The following is a 16,602-nucleotide window of genomic DNA, read 5'->3' on the forward strand; positions in this document are numbered from 1 at the left end:
TGCAAGCTGTGTTTTACATTCACCCAAGTTCTATTGGTGATATTATCAGTTTGAAATAGTCCATTGGAAGCTCATATGAATGTTATAAAACTGTGGTGGAAACCAATAATATGCCCTTAATGAAATGTATTAATTTGTACAGCTGACCATACGTGCACTGATGTCATTAGTTCTACAAGTTCCATACAGTCACCCACTCTATCACCTTTTTTAAAAAGGGCAGTTTTCAGCATTCAAGGGTTTAACTCAGTGGTAGAGCGTAGGAGTGCAGTTCAAGAAGTCCCTGTTTCATAACCATATACCCTCTTCAATAGATCCTGTTAAAATGTTTTTCAACCCAATGCACTGTAAGTAAAAATATGATATATCATCATTTCATATAAAAAACAATGAACAATTGGGTTTAACTATGCTCTTAGCACAAACTCAACAAACTGCAGTAGAGAAGCAGTTAGGTTTTGCAGAATTTGTGCATTTGACAAAAGTTTTCTTTCCATGTTCCAAGATCTACATGTGATAAGAAATGTATGAATTCCTGCAATGGAAACGTCACTGTATTTTACCAAGGCAGATAAAGGACATCTTGTGTACCCATTATAGTTGTAAGGAGGGTTGGGTGGCTGAAAATGCATTGCTTTGATGGTGATTGCATGTTGCTTCCACTTTGTACATATTACTGAATAAATAAAGGTGAACATTTCAGAAATGGGGCTGTAGCTCAGGGGTAGAGCATTTCACTGCAGATCAAGAGGTCCCTAGTTCAAATCTGGGTGCCCCCTTGTCCAACTGATTTACCTGTAGAAATATTTTTTTTAAATAAATTGAAGAAAACATTTGCAATCTTAGCATTTTATGTAATGAGAAACACATTTCTACATTTGAAATACTCCTGATCATCACCTGAAACATAGGGTAAACACCATTAAGCTGTTAGGATTTCTTAGTATGATACAAGCTGTGTTTTACATTCACCCAAGTTCTACTGGTGATATTATCAGTTTGAAATAGTCCATTGGAAGCTCATATGAATGTTATAAAACTGTGGTGGAAACCAATAATATGCCCTTAATGAAATGTATTAATGTGTACAGCTGACCAAAAGTGCACTGATGTCATTAGTTCTACAAGTTCCATACAGTCACCCACTCTATCACCTTTTTAAAAAAGGGCAGTTTTCAACATTCAAGGGTTTATGTCAGTGGTAGAGCGTAGGAGTGTAGTTCAAGAAGTCCCTGTTTCATACCCATATACCCTCTTCAACAGATCATGTTCTAATGTTTTTCAACCCAACGCACTGTAAGTAACAATAGGATATATCATCATTTCATATAAAAAAAACAATGAACGATTGGGTTTAACTATGCTCTTAGCACAAAATCAACAAACTGCAGTAGAGAAGCAGTAAGGTTTTGCAGAATTTGTGCATTTGACAAAAGTTGTTTTTCCATGTTCCAAGATCTACATGTGATAAGAAATGTATGAATTCTTGCAATGGAAACCTCACTGTATTTTACCAAGGCAGATAAAGGACATCTTGTGTACCCCTTACAGTTATAAGGAGGGTTTGGTGGCTGAAAATGCATTGCTTTGATGGAAATTGCATATTGCTTCCACTTTGTACATATTACTGAATAAATAAAGGTGAACATTTCAGAAATGGGGCTATAGCTCAGGGGTAGAGCATTTCACTGCAGATCAAGAGGGCCCTAGTTCAAGTCTGGATGCCCACTTGTTTTTACCTGTAGAAATATTTTTTTAATTAGATAAATTGAAGAAAACATTTGCAATCTTAACATTTTATGTAATGAGCAACACATTTCTACATTTGAAATACTCCTGATCATCTCCTGAAACATAGGGTAAACACCATTAATCTGTTTAGGATTTCTTCACATGATACAAGCTGTGTTTTGCATTCACCCAAGTTCTACTGGTGATATTATCAGTTTGAAATAGTCTATTGGAAGATCATATGAATGTTATAAAACTGTGGTGGAAACCAATAATATGCCCTTAATGAAATGTATTAATTTGTACAGCTGACCAGAAAGTGCACTGATGTCATTAGTTCTACAAGTTCCATACAGTCACCCACTCTATCACCTTTTTAAAAAAGGGCAGTTTTCAACATTGAAGGGTTTATGTCAGTGGCAGAGCGTAGGAGTGCAGTTCAAAAAGTCCCTGTTTCATAACCATACACCCTCTTCAATAGATCCTGTTAAAATGTTTTTCAACCCAATGCACTGTAAGAAACAATAGGATATATCATCATTTCATATACAAAACAATGAACAATTGGGTTTAACTATGCACCTAGCACAAAATCAACAACTGCAGTAGAGAAGCAGTTACATTTTGCATAATTTGTGCATTTGACAAAAGATTTTTTTTCCATGTTCCAAGATCTACATGTGATACGAAATGTATGAATTCTTGCAATGGAAACCTCACTGTATTTTACCAAGGCAGATAAAGGACATCTTGTGTACCCCTTATAGTTATAAGGAGGGTTTAGTGGCTGAAAATGCATTGCTTTGATGGTGATTGCATGTTGCTTCCACTTTGTACACATTACTGAATTAAAATATGTGAACATTTCAGTATTGGGGGTATAGCTCCGTGGTAGAGCATTTGACTGTAAATCAAGAGGTCCCCAGTTCAACTGTAAATTGAAGAAAACATTTACAATCTTAGCATTTTATGTAATGAGCAACACATTTCTACATTTGAAATACTCCTGAGCGTCACCTGAAACATAGGGTAAACACCATTAAGCTGTTTCGGATTTCTTCGTATGATACAAGCTGTGTTTTATGAAGTGGGAGAATGGGAGAAAAGACTCCCCCAATCTCCTCGCGCCCCTGGCCTAGAGGATCGCGACCCAGACACCCGCCACGAGATGAATTTGCCTATCTACCAGACGACCAAATACCCTGGTACAGGAACATACGGATGTGCCCACCAGCCTGCCCTGCTCAAGCCGACACCTGCGGCATGGATGAACTCGACTAAACCCATCAACAGTAAATAAACACATAGTTAGAGATGCCATGACGACCTAGCCAACTGTCAGAACACTCGTGCAACCATGCACACTGGACACCCCCACACCTATCTACATGAAGAACATACTCAGTGCTATGACGTAGGTGACAGACTCACCCACTGACGCGCATCTTTATCATTTTTCACATAGGTTTTTCGAAATTCAGAAACGCAAGACGCACAAAGCACTCATCTAAATGCTTGCAGACTCTTCTCCTAACCCTTGCATTGTGATGAAAATACAACGTAGACATGGTCCCTCCTATGAAGCAATGTGATACCGCAACTTAAAGTGCTGTGCATTAAACATCCCCACCTATGCACCAGGCCCAAGTAGGCCGCAAGCAAGAGCCTCCATGAACATTGAAGGAGCAAGAGTACAATTGCTGACCCTGCAGAACGCGTCCAGCGAGAACTGACAGCCAAGGGAGCGATGTTGCAACTCGCATGCCACCAGCCGACGCCAAGGTCGCACTTGCAAGCTAAGCCAGACACACAGTGGAAAGTACAACTTAAATGTGCAGAATTCTGCCTCAACCACGGTCTCTCCTCAGGTGACCAAGCCAAACCTGACAGGGTTCCAGGCCCAGGAGGGAGAAGTCGCCTGGGTCCCACGTTTGAGACACAGGCTGCAACAATGAAATGACCTAATGGACACCTACAGCGATGGGAATGGTCTGCTCTCAGGCATATGAGCAAATCCACGCATTGTCTGCACAAACACATAGTTACATATTGTTGCAAATGACAGGTACACCGCGAGCAGGGAACAACGATGGTCCCAGGCTGGGGGGCTCGCGAGTCGACCAATCAGAACATGGGGCACTCATCACTGACGCCACTAACATTAGCCAATCATTAGGGGTCTTTGTGTAACAATTTTCAAGTATCTAATAGAAGGGACAACCTAAGTATACCACCTGACTGACCCTTAACCACTAACATCGTTCTCTATACGTATGCTATACTAACCCTACCACTCTAGCGACAAATCCAGAGTGGCGATAGGTTTTTTGCTAACTTTCCCAGGTGACGCAAGTAGCGCGTCATACTGAGGCAAAAAGGTGCCTGCGATCCCCACGAATTTCGAGAGTCTGGACGGACGCGTACGATCCTAGACCCATCCCTGCCGTTATTCAATAAACAGCAGTAACACCTTGCTTCTTGTGTGTGTCTCATACTCATTTTTGGGATACACGGGAGGAGTTGGGGCCCCCAGCCCGGAGGTCCGCGGAAGGCCCAGCCGACCCCGGGAGAAACCCCCCGACAATTACATTCACCCAAGTTCTACTGGTGATATTATCAGTTTGAAATAGTCCATTGGAAGCTCATATGAATGTTATAAAACTGTGGTGTAAACCAATAATATGCCCTTAATGAAATGTATTAATTTGCGCAGTTTTCAGCATTCAAGGGTTTATGTCAGTGGTAGAGGGTAGGAGTGCAGTTCAAGAAGTCCCTGTTTCATAACCATATACCCTCTTCAATAGATCCTGTTAAAATGTTTTTCAACCCAATGCACTGTAAGAAACAATAAGATATATCATCATTTCATATACAAAACAATGAACAATTGGGTTTAACTATGCTCTTAGCACAAAATCAACAAACTGCAGTAGAGAAGCAGTTACGTTTTGCAGAATTTGTGCATTTGACAAAAGTTTTTTTTCCATGTTCCAAGATCTACATGTGATACAAAATGTATGAATTCTTGCAATGGAAACCTCACTGTATTTTACCAAGGCAGATAAAGGACATCTTTTCTACCACTTATTCTTATAAGGAGGGTTTGGTGGCTGAAATTGCATTGATTTGATGGTGATTGCATGGTGCTTCCACTTTGTACATATTACTGAATAAATAAAGGTGAACGTTTCAGAAAGGGGGGTATAGCTCAGTGGTAGAGGATTTGACTGCAGATCTAGAGGTCCTTAGTTCAAATCTGGGTGCCCCCTTGTCCAACTGTTTTACCTGTAGAAATAAATTGAAGAAAACATTTACAATCTTAGCATTTTATGTAATGAGCAACACATTTCTACATTTGAAATACTCCTGATCGTCTCCTGAAACATAGGCTAAACACCATTAAGCTGTTTAGGATTTCTTCATATGATACAAGCTGTGTTTTACATTCACCCAAGTTCTACTGGTGATATGATCAGTTTGAAATAGTCCATTGGAAGCTCTTATGAATTTTATAAAACTGTGGTGGAAACCAATAATATGCCCTTAATGAAATGTATTAATTTGTACAGCTGACCAGAAGTGCACTGATATCATTAGTTCTACAAGTTCCATACAGTCACCTACTCTATCACCTTTTTAAAAAAGGGCAGTTTTCAGCATTCAAGGGTTTATGTCAGTGGTAGAGCGTAGGAGTGCAGTTCAAGAAGTCCCTGTTTCATAACCATATACCCTCTTCAATAGATCCTGTTAAAATGTTTTTCAACCCAATGCACTTTAAGAAACAATAGGATATATCATCATTTCATATACAAAACAATGAACAATTGGGTTTAACTATGCTCTTAGCACAAAATCAACAAACTGCAGTAGAGAAGCAGTTACATTTTGCAGAATTTGTGCATTTGACAAAAGTTTTTTTTCCATGTTCCAAGATCTACATGTGATACGAAATGTATGAATTCTTGCAATGGAAACCTCACTGTATTTTACCAAGGCAGATAAAGGACATCTTTTGTACCCCTTATACTCATAAGGAGGGTTTGGTGGCTGAAAATGCATTGCATTGATGGTGACTGCATGTTGCTTGCACTTTGTACATATTACTGAATTAATAAAGGTGAACATTTAAGAACTGGGGGCATAGCTCAGTGGTAGAGCATTTGACTACAGATCAAGAGGTCCCTAGTTCAAATTTGGGTGCCCCCTTGTCCAACTGTTTTACCTGTAGAAATATTTTTTTAATTAAATAAATTTTAGAAAACATTTACAATCTTAGCATTTTATGTAATGAGCAACACATTTCTACATTTGAAATACTCCTGATCATCTCCTGAAACATAGGGTAAGCACCATGAAACTGTTTAGGATTTCTTCCTATGATACAAGCTGTGTTTTACATTCACCCACGTTCTACTGGTGATATTATCAGTTTGAAATAGTCCATTGGAAGCTCATATGAATGCTATAAAGCTGTGGTGGAAACCAATATAATATGCCCTTAATGAAATGTATTAATTTGTACAGCTGACCAAAAGTGCACTGATGTCATTAGTTCTACAAGTTCCATACAGACACCCACTCTATCACCTTTTTAAAAAAGGGCAGTTTTCAGCATTCAAGGGTTTATGTCAGTGGTAGAGCGTACGAGTGCTTTTCAAGAAGTTCCTGTTTCATGACCATATACCCTCTTCAATAGATCCTGTTAAAATGTATGTTTTAACCCAATGCACTGTAAGAAACAATAAGATATATCATAATTTCATATACAAAACAATGAACAATTGGGTTTAACTATGCTCTTGGCACAAAATCAACAAAATGCAGTAGAGAAACAGTTACGTTTTGCAGAATTTTTGCATTTGACAAAAGTTTTTTTCCATGTTCCAAGATTTACATGTGATACGAAATGTATGAATTCTTGCAATGGAAACATCACTGTATTTTACCAAGGCAGATAAAGGACATCTTTTGTACCCCTTATACTTATAAGGAGGGTTTGGTGGCTGAAAATGCCTTGCTTTGATGGTGATTGCATGTTGCTTCCACTTTGTACATATTACTGAATAAATAAAAGTGAACATTTCAGAAATGGGGGTATAGCTCAGGGGTAGAGCATTTCGCTACAGATCAAAAGGTCCCTAGTTCAAATCTGGGTGCCCACTTGTGCAACTGTTTTACCTGTAGAAATATTTTTTAATTAAATAAATTGAAGTAAACATTTACAATCTTAGCATTTTATGTAATGAGCAACACATTTCTACATTTGAAATACTCCTGATCATCACCTGAAACATAGGGTAAACACCATTAAGCTGTTTAGGATTTCTTCATATTATACAAGCTGTGTTTTACATTCACCCAAGTTCTACTGGTGATATTATCAGTTTGAAATAGTCCATTGGAAGCTCATATGAATGTTATAAAACTGTGGTGGAAACCAATAATATGCCCTTAATGAAATGTATTAATTTGTACAGCTGACCAGAAGTGCACTGAAGTGATTAGTTCTACAAGTTCCATACAGTCACCCACTCTATCACTTTTTTAAAAAAGGGCAGTTTTCAGCATTCAAGGGTTTAACTCAGTGGTAGAGCGTAGGAGTGCAGTTCAAGAAGTCCCTGTTTCATAACCATATACCCTCGTCAATAGATCCTGTTAAAATGTTTTTCAACTCAATGCACTGTAAGAAACAATAGGATATATCATCATTTCATATACAAAACAATGAACAATTGGGTTTAACTATGCTCTTAGCACAAAATCAACAAACTGCAGTAGAGAAGCAGTTACATTTTGCAGAATTTGTGCATTTGACACAAGATTTTTTTTCCATGTTCCAAGATCTACATGTGGTATGAAATGTATGAATTCCTGCAATGGACCCTCACTGTATTTTACCAAGCAGATAAAGGACATCCTTCGCACCCTATATACTTATAAGGAGGGTTTGGTGGCTGAAAATGCATTGCTTTGATGGTGACTCCATGTTGCTTACACTTTGTACATATTACTGAATTAATAAAGGTGAACTTTTCAGGACTGGGGGTATAGCTCAGTGGTAGACCATTTGACTGCAGATCAAGAGGTCCCTAGTTCAAATCTGGGTGCCCCCTTGTTCAACTGTTTTACCTGTAGAAATATTTTTTTAAATAAATTGAAGAAAACATTTACAATCTTAGCATTTTATGTAATGAGCAACACATTTCTACATTTGAAATACTCCTGATCATCTCCTGAAACATAAGGTAAACACCATGAAACTGTTTAGGATTTCTTCATATGATACAAGCTGTGTTTTACATTCACCCACGTTCTACTGGTGATATTATCAGTTTGAAATAGTCCATTGGAAGCTCATATGAATGTTATAAAACTGTGGTGGAAACCAATAATATGCCCTTAATGAAATGTATTAATTTGTACAGCTGACCAGAAGTGCACTGATGTCAGTACTTCTACAAGTTCCATACAGTCACCCACTCTATCACCTTTTTAAAAAAGGGCAGTTTTCAGCATTCAAGGGTTTAACTCAGAGGTAGAGCGTAGGAATGCAGTTCAAGAAGTCCCTGTTTCATAACCATATACCCTCGTCAATAGATCCTGTTAAAATGTTTTTCAACCCAATGCACTGTAAGAAACAATACGATATATCATCATTTCATATACAAAACAATGAACAATTGGGTTTAACTATGCTCTTAGCACAAAATCAACAAACTGCAGTAGAGAAGCAGTTACATTTTGCAGAATTTGTGCATTTGACAAAAGTTTTTTTTTTCCATGTTCCAAGATCTACATGTGATACGAAATGTATGAATTCTTGCAATGGAAACCTCACTGTACTTTACCAAGGCAGATAAAGGACATCTTTTGTACCCCTTATACTTATAAGGAGGGTTTGGTGGCTGAAAATGCATTGATTTGATGGTGATTGCATGTTGCTTCCACTTTGTACATATTACTGAAGAAATAAAGGTGAACATTTCAGAAATGGGTGTATAGCTCAGGGGTAGAGCATTTGACTGCGGATCAAGAGGACCCTAGTTCAAATCTGGGTGCCCCCTTTGTTCAACTGTTTTACCTGTAGAAATATGTTTTTAATTAAATAAATTGAAGAAAACATTTACAATCTTAGCATTTTATGTAATGAGCAACACATTTCTACATTAGAAATACTCCTGATCATCTCCTGAAACATAGGGTAAACACCATGAAACTGTTTAGGATTTCTTCATATTATACAAGCTGTGTTTTACATTCACCCAAGTTCTACTGGTGATATTATCAGTTTGAAATAGTCCATTGGAAGCTCATATGAATGTTATAAAACTGTGGTGGAAACCAATAATATGCCCTTAATGAAATGTATTAATTTGTACAGCTGACCAGAAGTGCACTGAAGTCATTAGTTCTACAAGTTCCATACAGTCACCCACTCTATCACTTTTTTAAAAAAGGGCAGTTTTCAGCATTCAAGGGTTTAACTCAGTGGTAGAGCGTAGGAGTGCAGTTCAAGAAGTCCCTGTTTCATAACCATATACCCTTGTCAATAGATCCTTTTAAAATGTTTTTCAACTCAATGCACTGTAAGAAACAATAGGATATATCATCATTTCATATACAAAACAATGAACAATTGGGTTTAACTATGCTCTTAGCACAAAATCAAAAAACTGCAGTAGAGAAGCAGTTACATTTTGCAGAATTTGTGCATTTGACACAAGATTTTTTTTCCATGTTCCAAGATCTACATGTGATACGAAATGTATGAATTCTTGCAATGGACCCTCACTGCATTTTACCAAGCAGATAAAGGACATCCTTCGCACCCTATATACTTATAAGGAGGGTTTGGTGGCTGAAAATGCATTGCTTTGATGGTGATTGCATGTTTCTTACACTTTGTACATATTACTGAATTAATAAAGGTGAACTTTTCAGGACTGGGGCTATAGCTCAGTGGTAGACCATTTGACTGCAGATCAAGAAGTCCCTAGTTCAAATCTGGGTGCCCCCTTGTTCAACTGTTTTACCTGTAGAAATATTTTTTTAAATAAATTGAAGAAAACATTTACAATCTTAGCATTTTATGTAATGAGCAACACATTTCTACATTTGAAATACTCCTGATCATCTCCTGAAACATAGGGTAAACACCATTAAGCTGTTTAGGATTTTTTCATATGATATGATATGATATGATATGGTATTTGTAACGCGCCTATACACAAGTGTTTCAAGGCGCGACGAGGCAGGGCGGGAGGGAAACAAGGGGAAAGACAGACAAACGATCCTACTAGGCCAGGTGTCATTCAGATCGCGCAAGTGCAGAGGTAAGGGGAAAAGGAGAAAGTGCAGGGGGAGGAGGTGGGGGGGAAAGTGCAGTACACGGTAAGTAGCGTAATAAAATAGTAATTAATAAATAATAAATAAAAGGGCCAGCTGGTGGCAAGTACGAGGTAAGTGCAGAGCAAGTGCTGGGAAGGGGGGCTGTAGGGATACAGTGACAGTCCCACAGTGCAGGGGGAGCCAGGGAGGCAGTGCAAGTGGAGAGTGGCTGGGCCCTGGACCGAGGTCGCTGAGAGTGGCCAAGATGCAGGTTTAGTGCAGAATTCAGAGGGGAGTTAAGCAGGTTTAGCAGGGGAGAGGGAGAGAGAAGGCAGAAGCGAAGAGGAAGGTTTTGAGGTGCTTCCGGAACCGGAGATGGTTCTCCTCCAGTTTCAGGGAGGCAGGAAGGCTGTTCCAGAGGGAGGCCCCTGCTGCGGAGAGAGATCTACCCCCAGCTCGTTGCTTCGAGAAGCGGCTGACCATGAGGGAGTTGGAGACGGATGAGCGAAGGGCTCGTGAAGGAAGATATTTAGGAAGAGAGAGTTGAAGGTATTTAGGCCCCAGGCCCCAGAAGGCCTTGTGGACAATGCAGAGGGTTTTGAACTTAATCCTCGCAGCCACTGGGAGCCAGTGAAGAGATTTCAGTCCTGGAGAGATACGGTCCCTGGGCTTGAGGCCAAGGACAAGTCTCGCAGTTCTGTTCTGGATAAGTTGCAGAGGGCGGAGAGTGGAGGCAGGCAGATTAAGATAGAGGCTGTTACAGTAGTCCAGCCTTGAGAGAACCAGGGCTCGGGAGACAGTGAGCTTCTGGGGGAAGGAGAGGAAGGGAAGAATACCTCTGAGGAGGTGCAGCTGGTAGTGTGACTTCTTAGAGACGTCAGATATATGAGGAGAGAAGGAGAGTGTGGAGTCGAAGATGACCCCGAGGTTTTTAGCCTTGCAGGTAGGGGCAGGAAGGGGGCCAAGGGAGGCCGGCCAGAGAGCTGCAGGGAAGGAGGGAGTGGGTGTGCCGATGAGTAGAATCTCAGTCTTACTGGCGTTAAGGCAGAGGTCATTGGCGGCACACCATTCCTGGATGGCAGACAGACAGTCGGAGATGAGGGAAGAAGAGGAGGAGGCCGAGGGTAGCCTGAAAATGAGCTGGGTATCGTCCGCATAGCACTGGAAGTGGGGGCAGAGAGCGGCGATGCGGTGGGCAAGGAGTGCCAGATACTGGTTGAAAAGCCAGGGAGAGAGGTTGGATCCCTGGGGGACACCACAGGTGGAGAAAAAGATGTCAGAGAGGAAGGAGCCCATTTGGACCTGGGAGGGTCGTCCGGAAAGGAAAGAGGTCAGCCATGCCAGAGCCTGACCAGTGATACCCAGGTTATCACGGAGACGGTTGAGCAGGATGGCATGGTTGACAGTGTCAAAGGCAGAGGAGAGGTCGAGCAGAATGAGAACACAGGGAGTGTTGGAATCGAGGTTCAGGAGCAGGTCCTCACGGATGTTCAGAAGAGCAGTTTCCGTGCTTCTGGCCGCTCTGAAGCCAGATTGATGGTCATGAAGATACAAGCTGTGTTTTACATTCACCCAAGTTCTACTGATGATATGATCAGTTTGGAATAGTCCTTTGTAAGCTCTTATGAATGTTATAAAACTGTGGTGGAAACCAATAATATGCCCTTAATGAAATGTATTAATTTGTACAGCTGACCAAAAGTGCACTGATGTCATTAGTTCTACAAGTTCCATAGAGTCACCCACTCTATCACCTTTTTAATAAAGGGCAGTTTTCAACATTCAAGGGTTTATGTCAGCGGTAGAGCGTAGGAGTGTAGTTCAAGAAGTCCCTGTTTCATAACCATATACCCTCTTCAATAGATCCTGTTAAAATGTTTTTCAACCCAATGCACTGTAAGAAAAAATCGGATATATCATCATTTCATATACAACACAATGAACAATTGGGCTTAACTATGCTCTTAGCACAAAATCAACAAACTGCAGTAGAGAAGCAGTTACATTTTGCAGAATTTGTGCATTTGACAAAAGATTTTTTTTTCCATGTTCCAAGATCTACATGTGATACGAAATGTATGAATTCTTGCAATGGAAACCTCACTGCATTTTACCAAGGCAGATAAAGGACATCTTTTGTACCACTTATACTTATAAGGAGGGTTTGGTGGCTGAAAATGCATTGTTTTGATGGTGATTGCATGTTGCTTGCACTTTGTACATATTACTGAATTAATAAAGGTGAAAAGGTGAACTTTTCAGAAATGGGGGTATAGCTCAGTAGTAGAGCATTTGACTGCAGAACAAGAGGTCCCTAGTTCAAAACTGGGTGCCCCCTTGTTCAACTGTTTTACCTGTAGAAATATTTTTCTAATTAAATAAATTGAAGAAAACATTTACAATCTTAGCATTTTATGTAATGAGCAACACATTTCTACATTAGAAATACTCCTGATTATCTCCTGAAACATAGGGTAAACACCATGAAACTGTTTAGGATTTCTTCATATGATACAAGCTGTGTTTTACATTCACCCAAGTTCTACTGGTGATATTATCAGTTTGAAATAGTCCATTGGAAGCTCATATGAATGTTATAAAACTGTGGTGGAAACCAATAATATGCCCTTAATGAAATGTATTAATTTGTACAGCTGACCAGAAGTGCACTGATGTCATTAGTTCTACAAGTTCCATACAGTCACCCACTCTATCACTTTTTTAAAAAAGGGCAGTTTTCAGCATTCAAGGGTTTAACTCAGTGGTAGAGCGTAGGAGTGCAGTTCAAGAAGTCCCTGTTTCATAACTATATACCCTCGTCAATAGATCCTGTTAAAATGTTTTTCAACTCAATGCACTGTAAGAAACAATAGGATATATCATCATTTCATATACAAAACAATGAACAATTGGGTTTAACTATGCTCTTAGCACAAAATCAACAAACTGCAGTAGAGAAGCAGTTACATTTTGCAGAATTTGTGCATTTGACAAAAGATTTTTTTTCCATGTTCCAAGATCTACATGTGATACGAAATGTATGAATTCTTGCAATGGAAACCTCACTGTATTTTACCAAGGCAGATAAAGGACATCCTTCGCACCCCATATACTTATAAGGAGGGTTTGGTGGCTGAAAATGCATTGCTTTGATGGTGATTGCATGTTGCTTGCACTTTGTACATATTACTGAACTAATAAAGGTGAACTTTGCAGAACTTGGGTATAGCTCAGTGGTAGAGCATTTGACTACAGATCAAGAGGTTCCTAGTTCAAATCTGGGTGCCCACTTTTTCAACTGTTTTACCTGTAGAAATATTGTTATAATTAAATAAATTGAAGAAAACATTTGCAATCTTAGCATTTTATGTAATGAGCAACACATTTCTACATTAGAAATACTCCTGATCATCTCCTGAAACATAGGGTAAACACCATGAAACTGTTTAGGATTTCTTCATATGATACAAGCTGTGTTTTACATTCACCCATTTTTTACTGGTGATATTATCAGTTTGAAATAGTCCATTGGAAGCTCATATGAATGTTATAAAACTGTGGTGCAAACCAATAACATGCCCTTAATGAAATGTATTAATTTGTACAGCTGACCAGAAGTGCACTGATGTCATTAGTTCTACAAGTTCCATAGAGTCACCCACTCTATCACCTTTTTCAAAAAGGGCAGTTTTCAGCATTCAAGGGTTTATGTCAGTGGTAGAGCGTAGGAGTGCTTTACATGAAGTCCCTGTTTCATAACCATATACCCTCTTCAATAGATCCTGTTAAAATGTTTTTCAACCCAATGCACTGTAAGAAACAATAGGATATATCATCATTTCATATAAAAAACAATGAACAATTGGGTTTAACTATGCTCTTAGCACAAAATCAACAAACTGCAGTAGAGAAGCAGTTACATTTTGCAGAATTTGTGCATTTGACAAAAGATGTTTTTTTTTCCATGTTCCAAGATCTACATTTGATAAGAAATGTATGAAGTCTTGCAATGGAAACCTCACTGTATTTTAACAAGGCAGATAAAGGACATCCTTCGCACCCCATACACTTATAAGGAGGGTTTTGTGGCTGAAAATGCATTGCTTTGATGGTGATTGCATGTTGCTTGTACTTTGTACATATTACTGAATTAATAAAGGCAAACTTTTCAGAACTGGGGTATAGCTCAGTGGTATTGCATTTCACTGCAGATCAAGAGTTCCCTAGTTCAAAACTGGGTGCCCCCTTGTTCAACTGTTTTACCTGTAGAAATATGTTTTTAATTGAAGAAAACATTTACAATCTTAGCATTTTATATAATGAGCAACACATTTCTACATTAGAAATACTCCTGATCATCTCCTGAAACATAGGGTAAACACCATGAAACTGTTTAGGATTTCTTCATATGATACAAGCTGTGTTTTACATTCACCCAAGTTCTACTGGTGATATTATCAGTTTGAAATAGTCCAATGGAAGCTCATATGAATGTTATAAAACTGTGGTGGAAACCAATAATATGCCCTTAATGAAATGTATTAATTTGTACGGCTGACCAGAGGTGCACTGATGTCATTAGTTCTACAAGTTCCATACAGTCACCCACTCTATCACCTTTTTAAAAAAGGGCAGTTTTCAGCATTCAAGGGTTTATGTCAGTGGTAGAGCGTAGGAGGGCTTTTCAAGAGGTTCATGTTTCATAACCATATACCCTCTTCAATAGATCCTGTTAAAATGTATGTTTTAACCCAATGCACTGTAAGAAACAATAAGATATATCATCATTTCATATACAAAACAATGAACAATTGGGTTTAACTATGCTCTTAGCACAAAATCAACAAAATGCAGTAGAGAAACAGTTACGTTTTGCAGAATGTGTGCATTTGACAAAAGTTTTTCTTCCATGTTCCAAGATCTACATGTGATACGAAATGTATAAATTCTTGCAATGGAAACCTCACTGTATTTTACCAAGTCAGATAAAGGACATCCTTCACACCCCATATACTTATAAGGAGGGTTTGGTGGCTGGAAATGCATTGCTTTGATGGTGATTGCATGTTGCTTGCACTTTGTACATATTACTGAATTAATAAAGGTGAACCTTTCAGAACTGGGGTTATCGCTCAGTGGTAGAGCATTTGACTGCAGATAAAGAGGTCCCTAGTTCAAATCTGGGTGCCCCCTTGTTCAGCTGTTTTACCTGTAGAAATATTTTTTTAAATAAATTGAATAAAACATTTACAATCTTAGCATTTTATGTAATGAGCAACACATTTCTACATTTGAAATACTCCTGATCATCTCCTGAAATATAGGGTAAACACCATGAAAGTGTTTAGGATTTCTTCATATGATACAAGCTGTGTTTTACATTCACCCAATTTCTACTGGTGATATTATTAGTTTGAAATAGTCCATTGGAAGCTCATATGAATGTTATAAAACTGTGGTGGAAACCAATAATATGCCCTTAATGAAATGTATTAATTTGTACAGCTGACCAGAAGTGCACTGATTTCATTAGTTCTACAAGTTCCATACAGTCACCCACTCTACCACCTATTTAAAAAAGGGCAGTTTTCAGCATTCAAGGGTTTAACTCAGTGGTAGAGCGTAGGAATGCAGTTCAAGAAGTCCCTGTTTCATAACCATATACCCTCTTCAATAGATCCTGTTAAAATGTTTTTCAACCCAATGCACTGTAAGAAACAATAAGATATATCATCATTTCATATACAAAACAATGAACAATTGGGTTTAACTATGCTCTTAGCACAAAATCAACAAAATGCAGTAGAGAAACAGTTACGTTTTGCAGAATGTGTGCATTTGACAAAAGTTTTTTTTCCATGTTCCAAGATCTACATGTGATACGAAATGTATGAATTCTTGCAATGGAAACCTCACTGTATTTTACCAAGTCAGATAAAGGAAATCCTTCGCACCCCATATACTTATAAGGAGGGTTTGGTGGCTGGAAATGCATTGCTTTGATGGTGATTGCATGATGCTTGCACTTTGTACATATTACAGAATTAATAAAGGTGAACTTTTCAGAACTGGGGGTATCGCTCAGTGGTAGAGCATTTGACTGCAAATCAAGAGGTCCCTAGTTCAAATCTGGGTGCCCCCTTGTTCAGCTGTTTTACCTGTAGAAATATTTTTTTAAATAAATTGAATAAAACATTTACAATCTTAGCATTTTATGTAATGAGCAACACATTTCTACATTTGAAATACTCCTGATCATCTCCTGAAATATAGGGTAAACACCATGAAACTGTTTAGGATTTCTTCATATGATACAAGCTGTGTTTTACATTCACCCAAGTTCTACTGGTGATATTATTAGTTTGAAATAGTCCATTGGAAGCTCATATGAATGTTATAAAACTGTGGTGGAAACCAATAATATGCCCTTAATGAAATGTATTAATTTGTACAGCTGACCAGAAGTGCACTGATGTCATTAGTTCTACAAGTTCCATACAGTCACCCACTCTATCACCTTTTTAAAAAAGGGCAGTTTTCAGC

At 38.7% G+C, this 16,602-nt stretch overlaps 5 non-coding genes across 5 annotated transcripts; all 5 read left to right on the top strand.

Moving 5' to 3' along the window:
- Positions 1–5,865: 5,865 nt before the first annotated feature.
- TRNAC-ACA (transfer RNA cysteine (anticodon ACA)) lies at positions 5,866–5,937 on the top strand. Its single transcript has one exon. It is a non-coding gene; the product is annotated as a tRNA-Cys (tRNA).
- A 1,835-nt stretch (positions 5,938–7,772) lies between these two features.
- On the top strand, positions 7,773–7,844 carry TRNAC-GCA (transfer RNA cysteine (anticodon GCA)). Its single transcript has one exon. It is a non-coding gene; the product is annotated as a tRNA-Cys (tRNA).
- Positions 7,845–8,723: 879 nt separating this feature from the next.
- Positions 8,724–8,795, top strand: TRNAR-GCG (transfer RNA arginine (anticodon GCG)). Its single transcript has one exon. It is a non-coding gene; the product is annotated as a tRNA-Arg (tRNA).
- A 4,483-nt stretch (positions 8,796–13,278) lies between these two features.
- On the top strand, positions 13,279–13,350 carry TRNAC-ACA (transfer RNA cysteine (anticodon ACA)). The gene has a single exon. It is a non-coding gene; the product is annotated as a tRNA-Cys (tRNA).
- A 2,779-nt stretch (positions 13,351–16,129) lies between these two features.
- Positions 16,130–16,201, top strand: TRNAC-GCA (transfer RNA cysteine (anticodon GCA)). Its single transcript has one exon. It is a non-coding gene; the product is annotated as a tRNA-Cys (tRNA).
- Positions 16,202–16,602: the final 401 nt, after the last annotated feature.

Source organism: Ambystoma mexicanum, chromosome 4q (genome assembly GCF_040938575.1).
Source record: "Ambystoma mexicanum isolate Mex_15411 chromosome 4q, UKY_AmexF1_1, whole genome shotgun sequence".
NCBI classification, from domain to species: Eukaryota; Metazoa; Chordata; class Amphibia; order Caudata; family Ambystomatidae; genus Ambystoma; species Ambystoma mexicanum.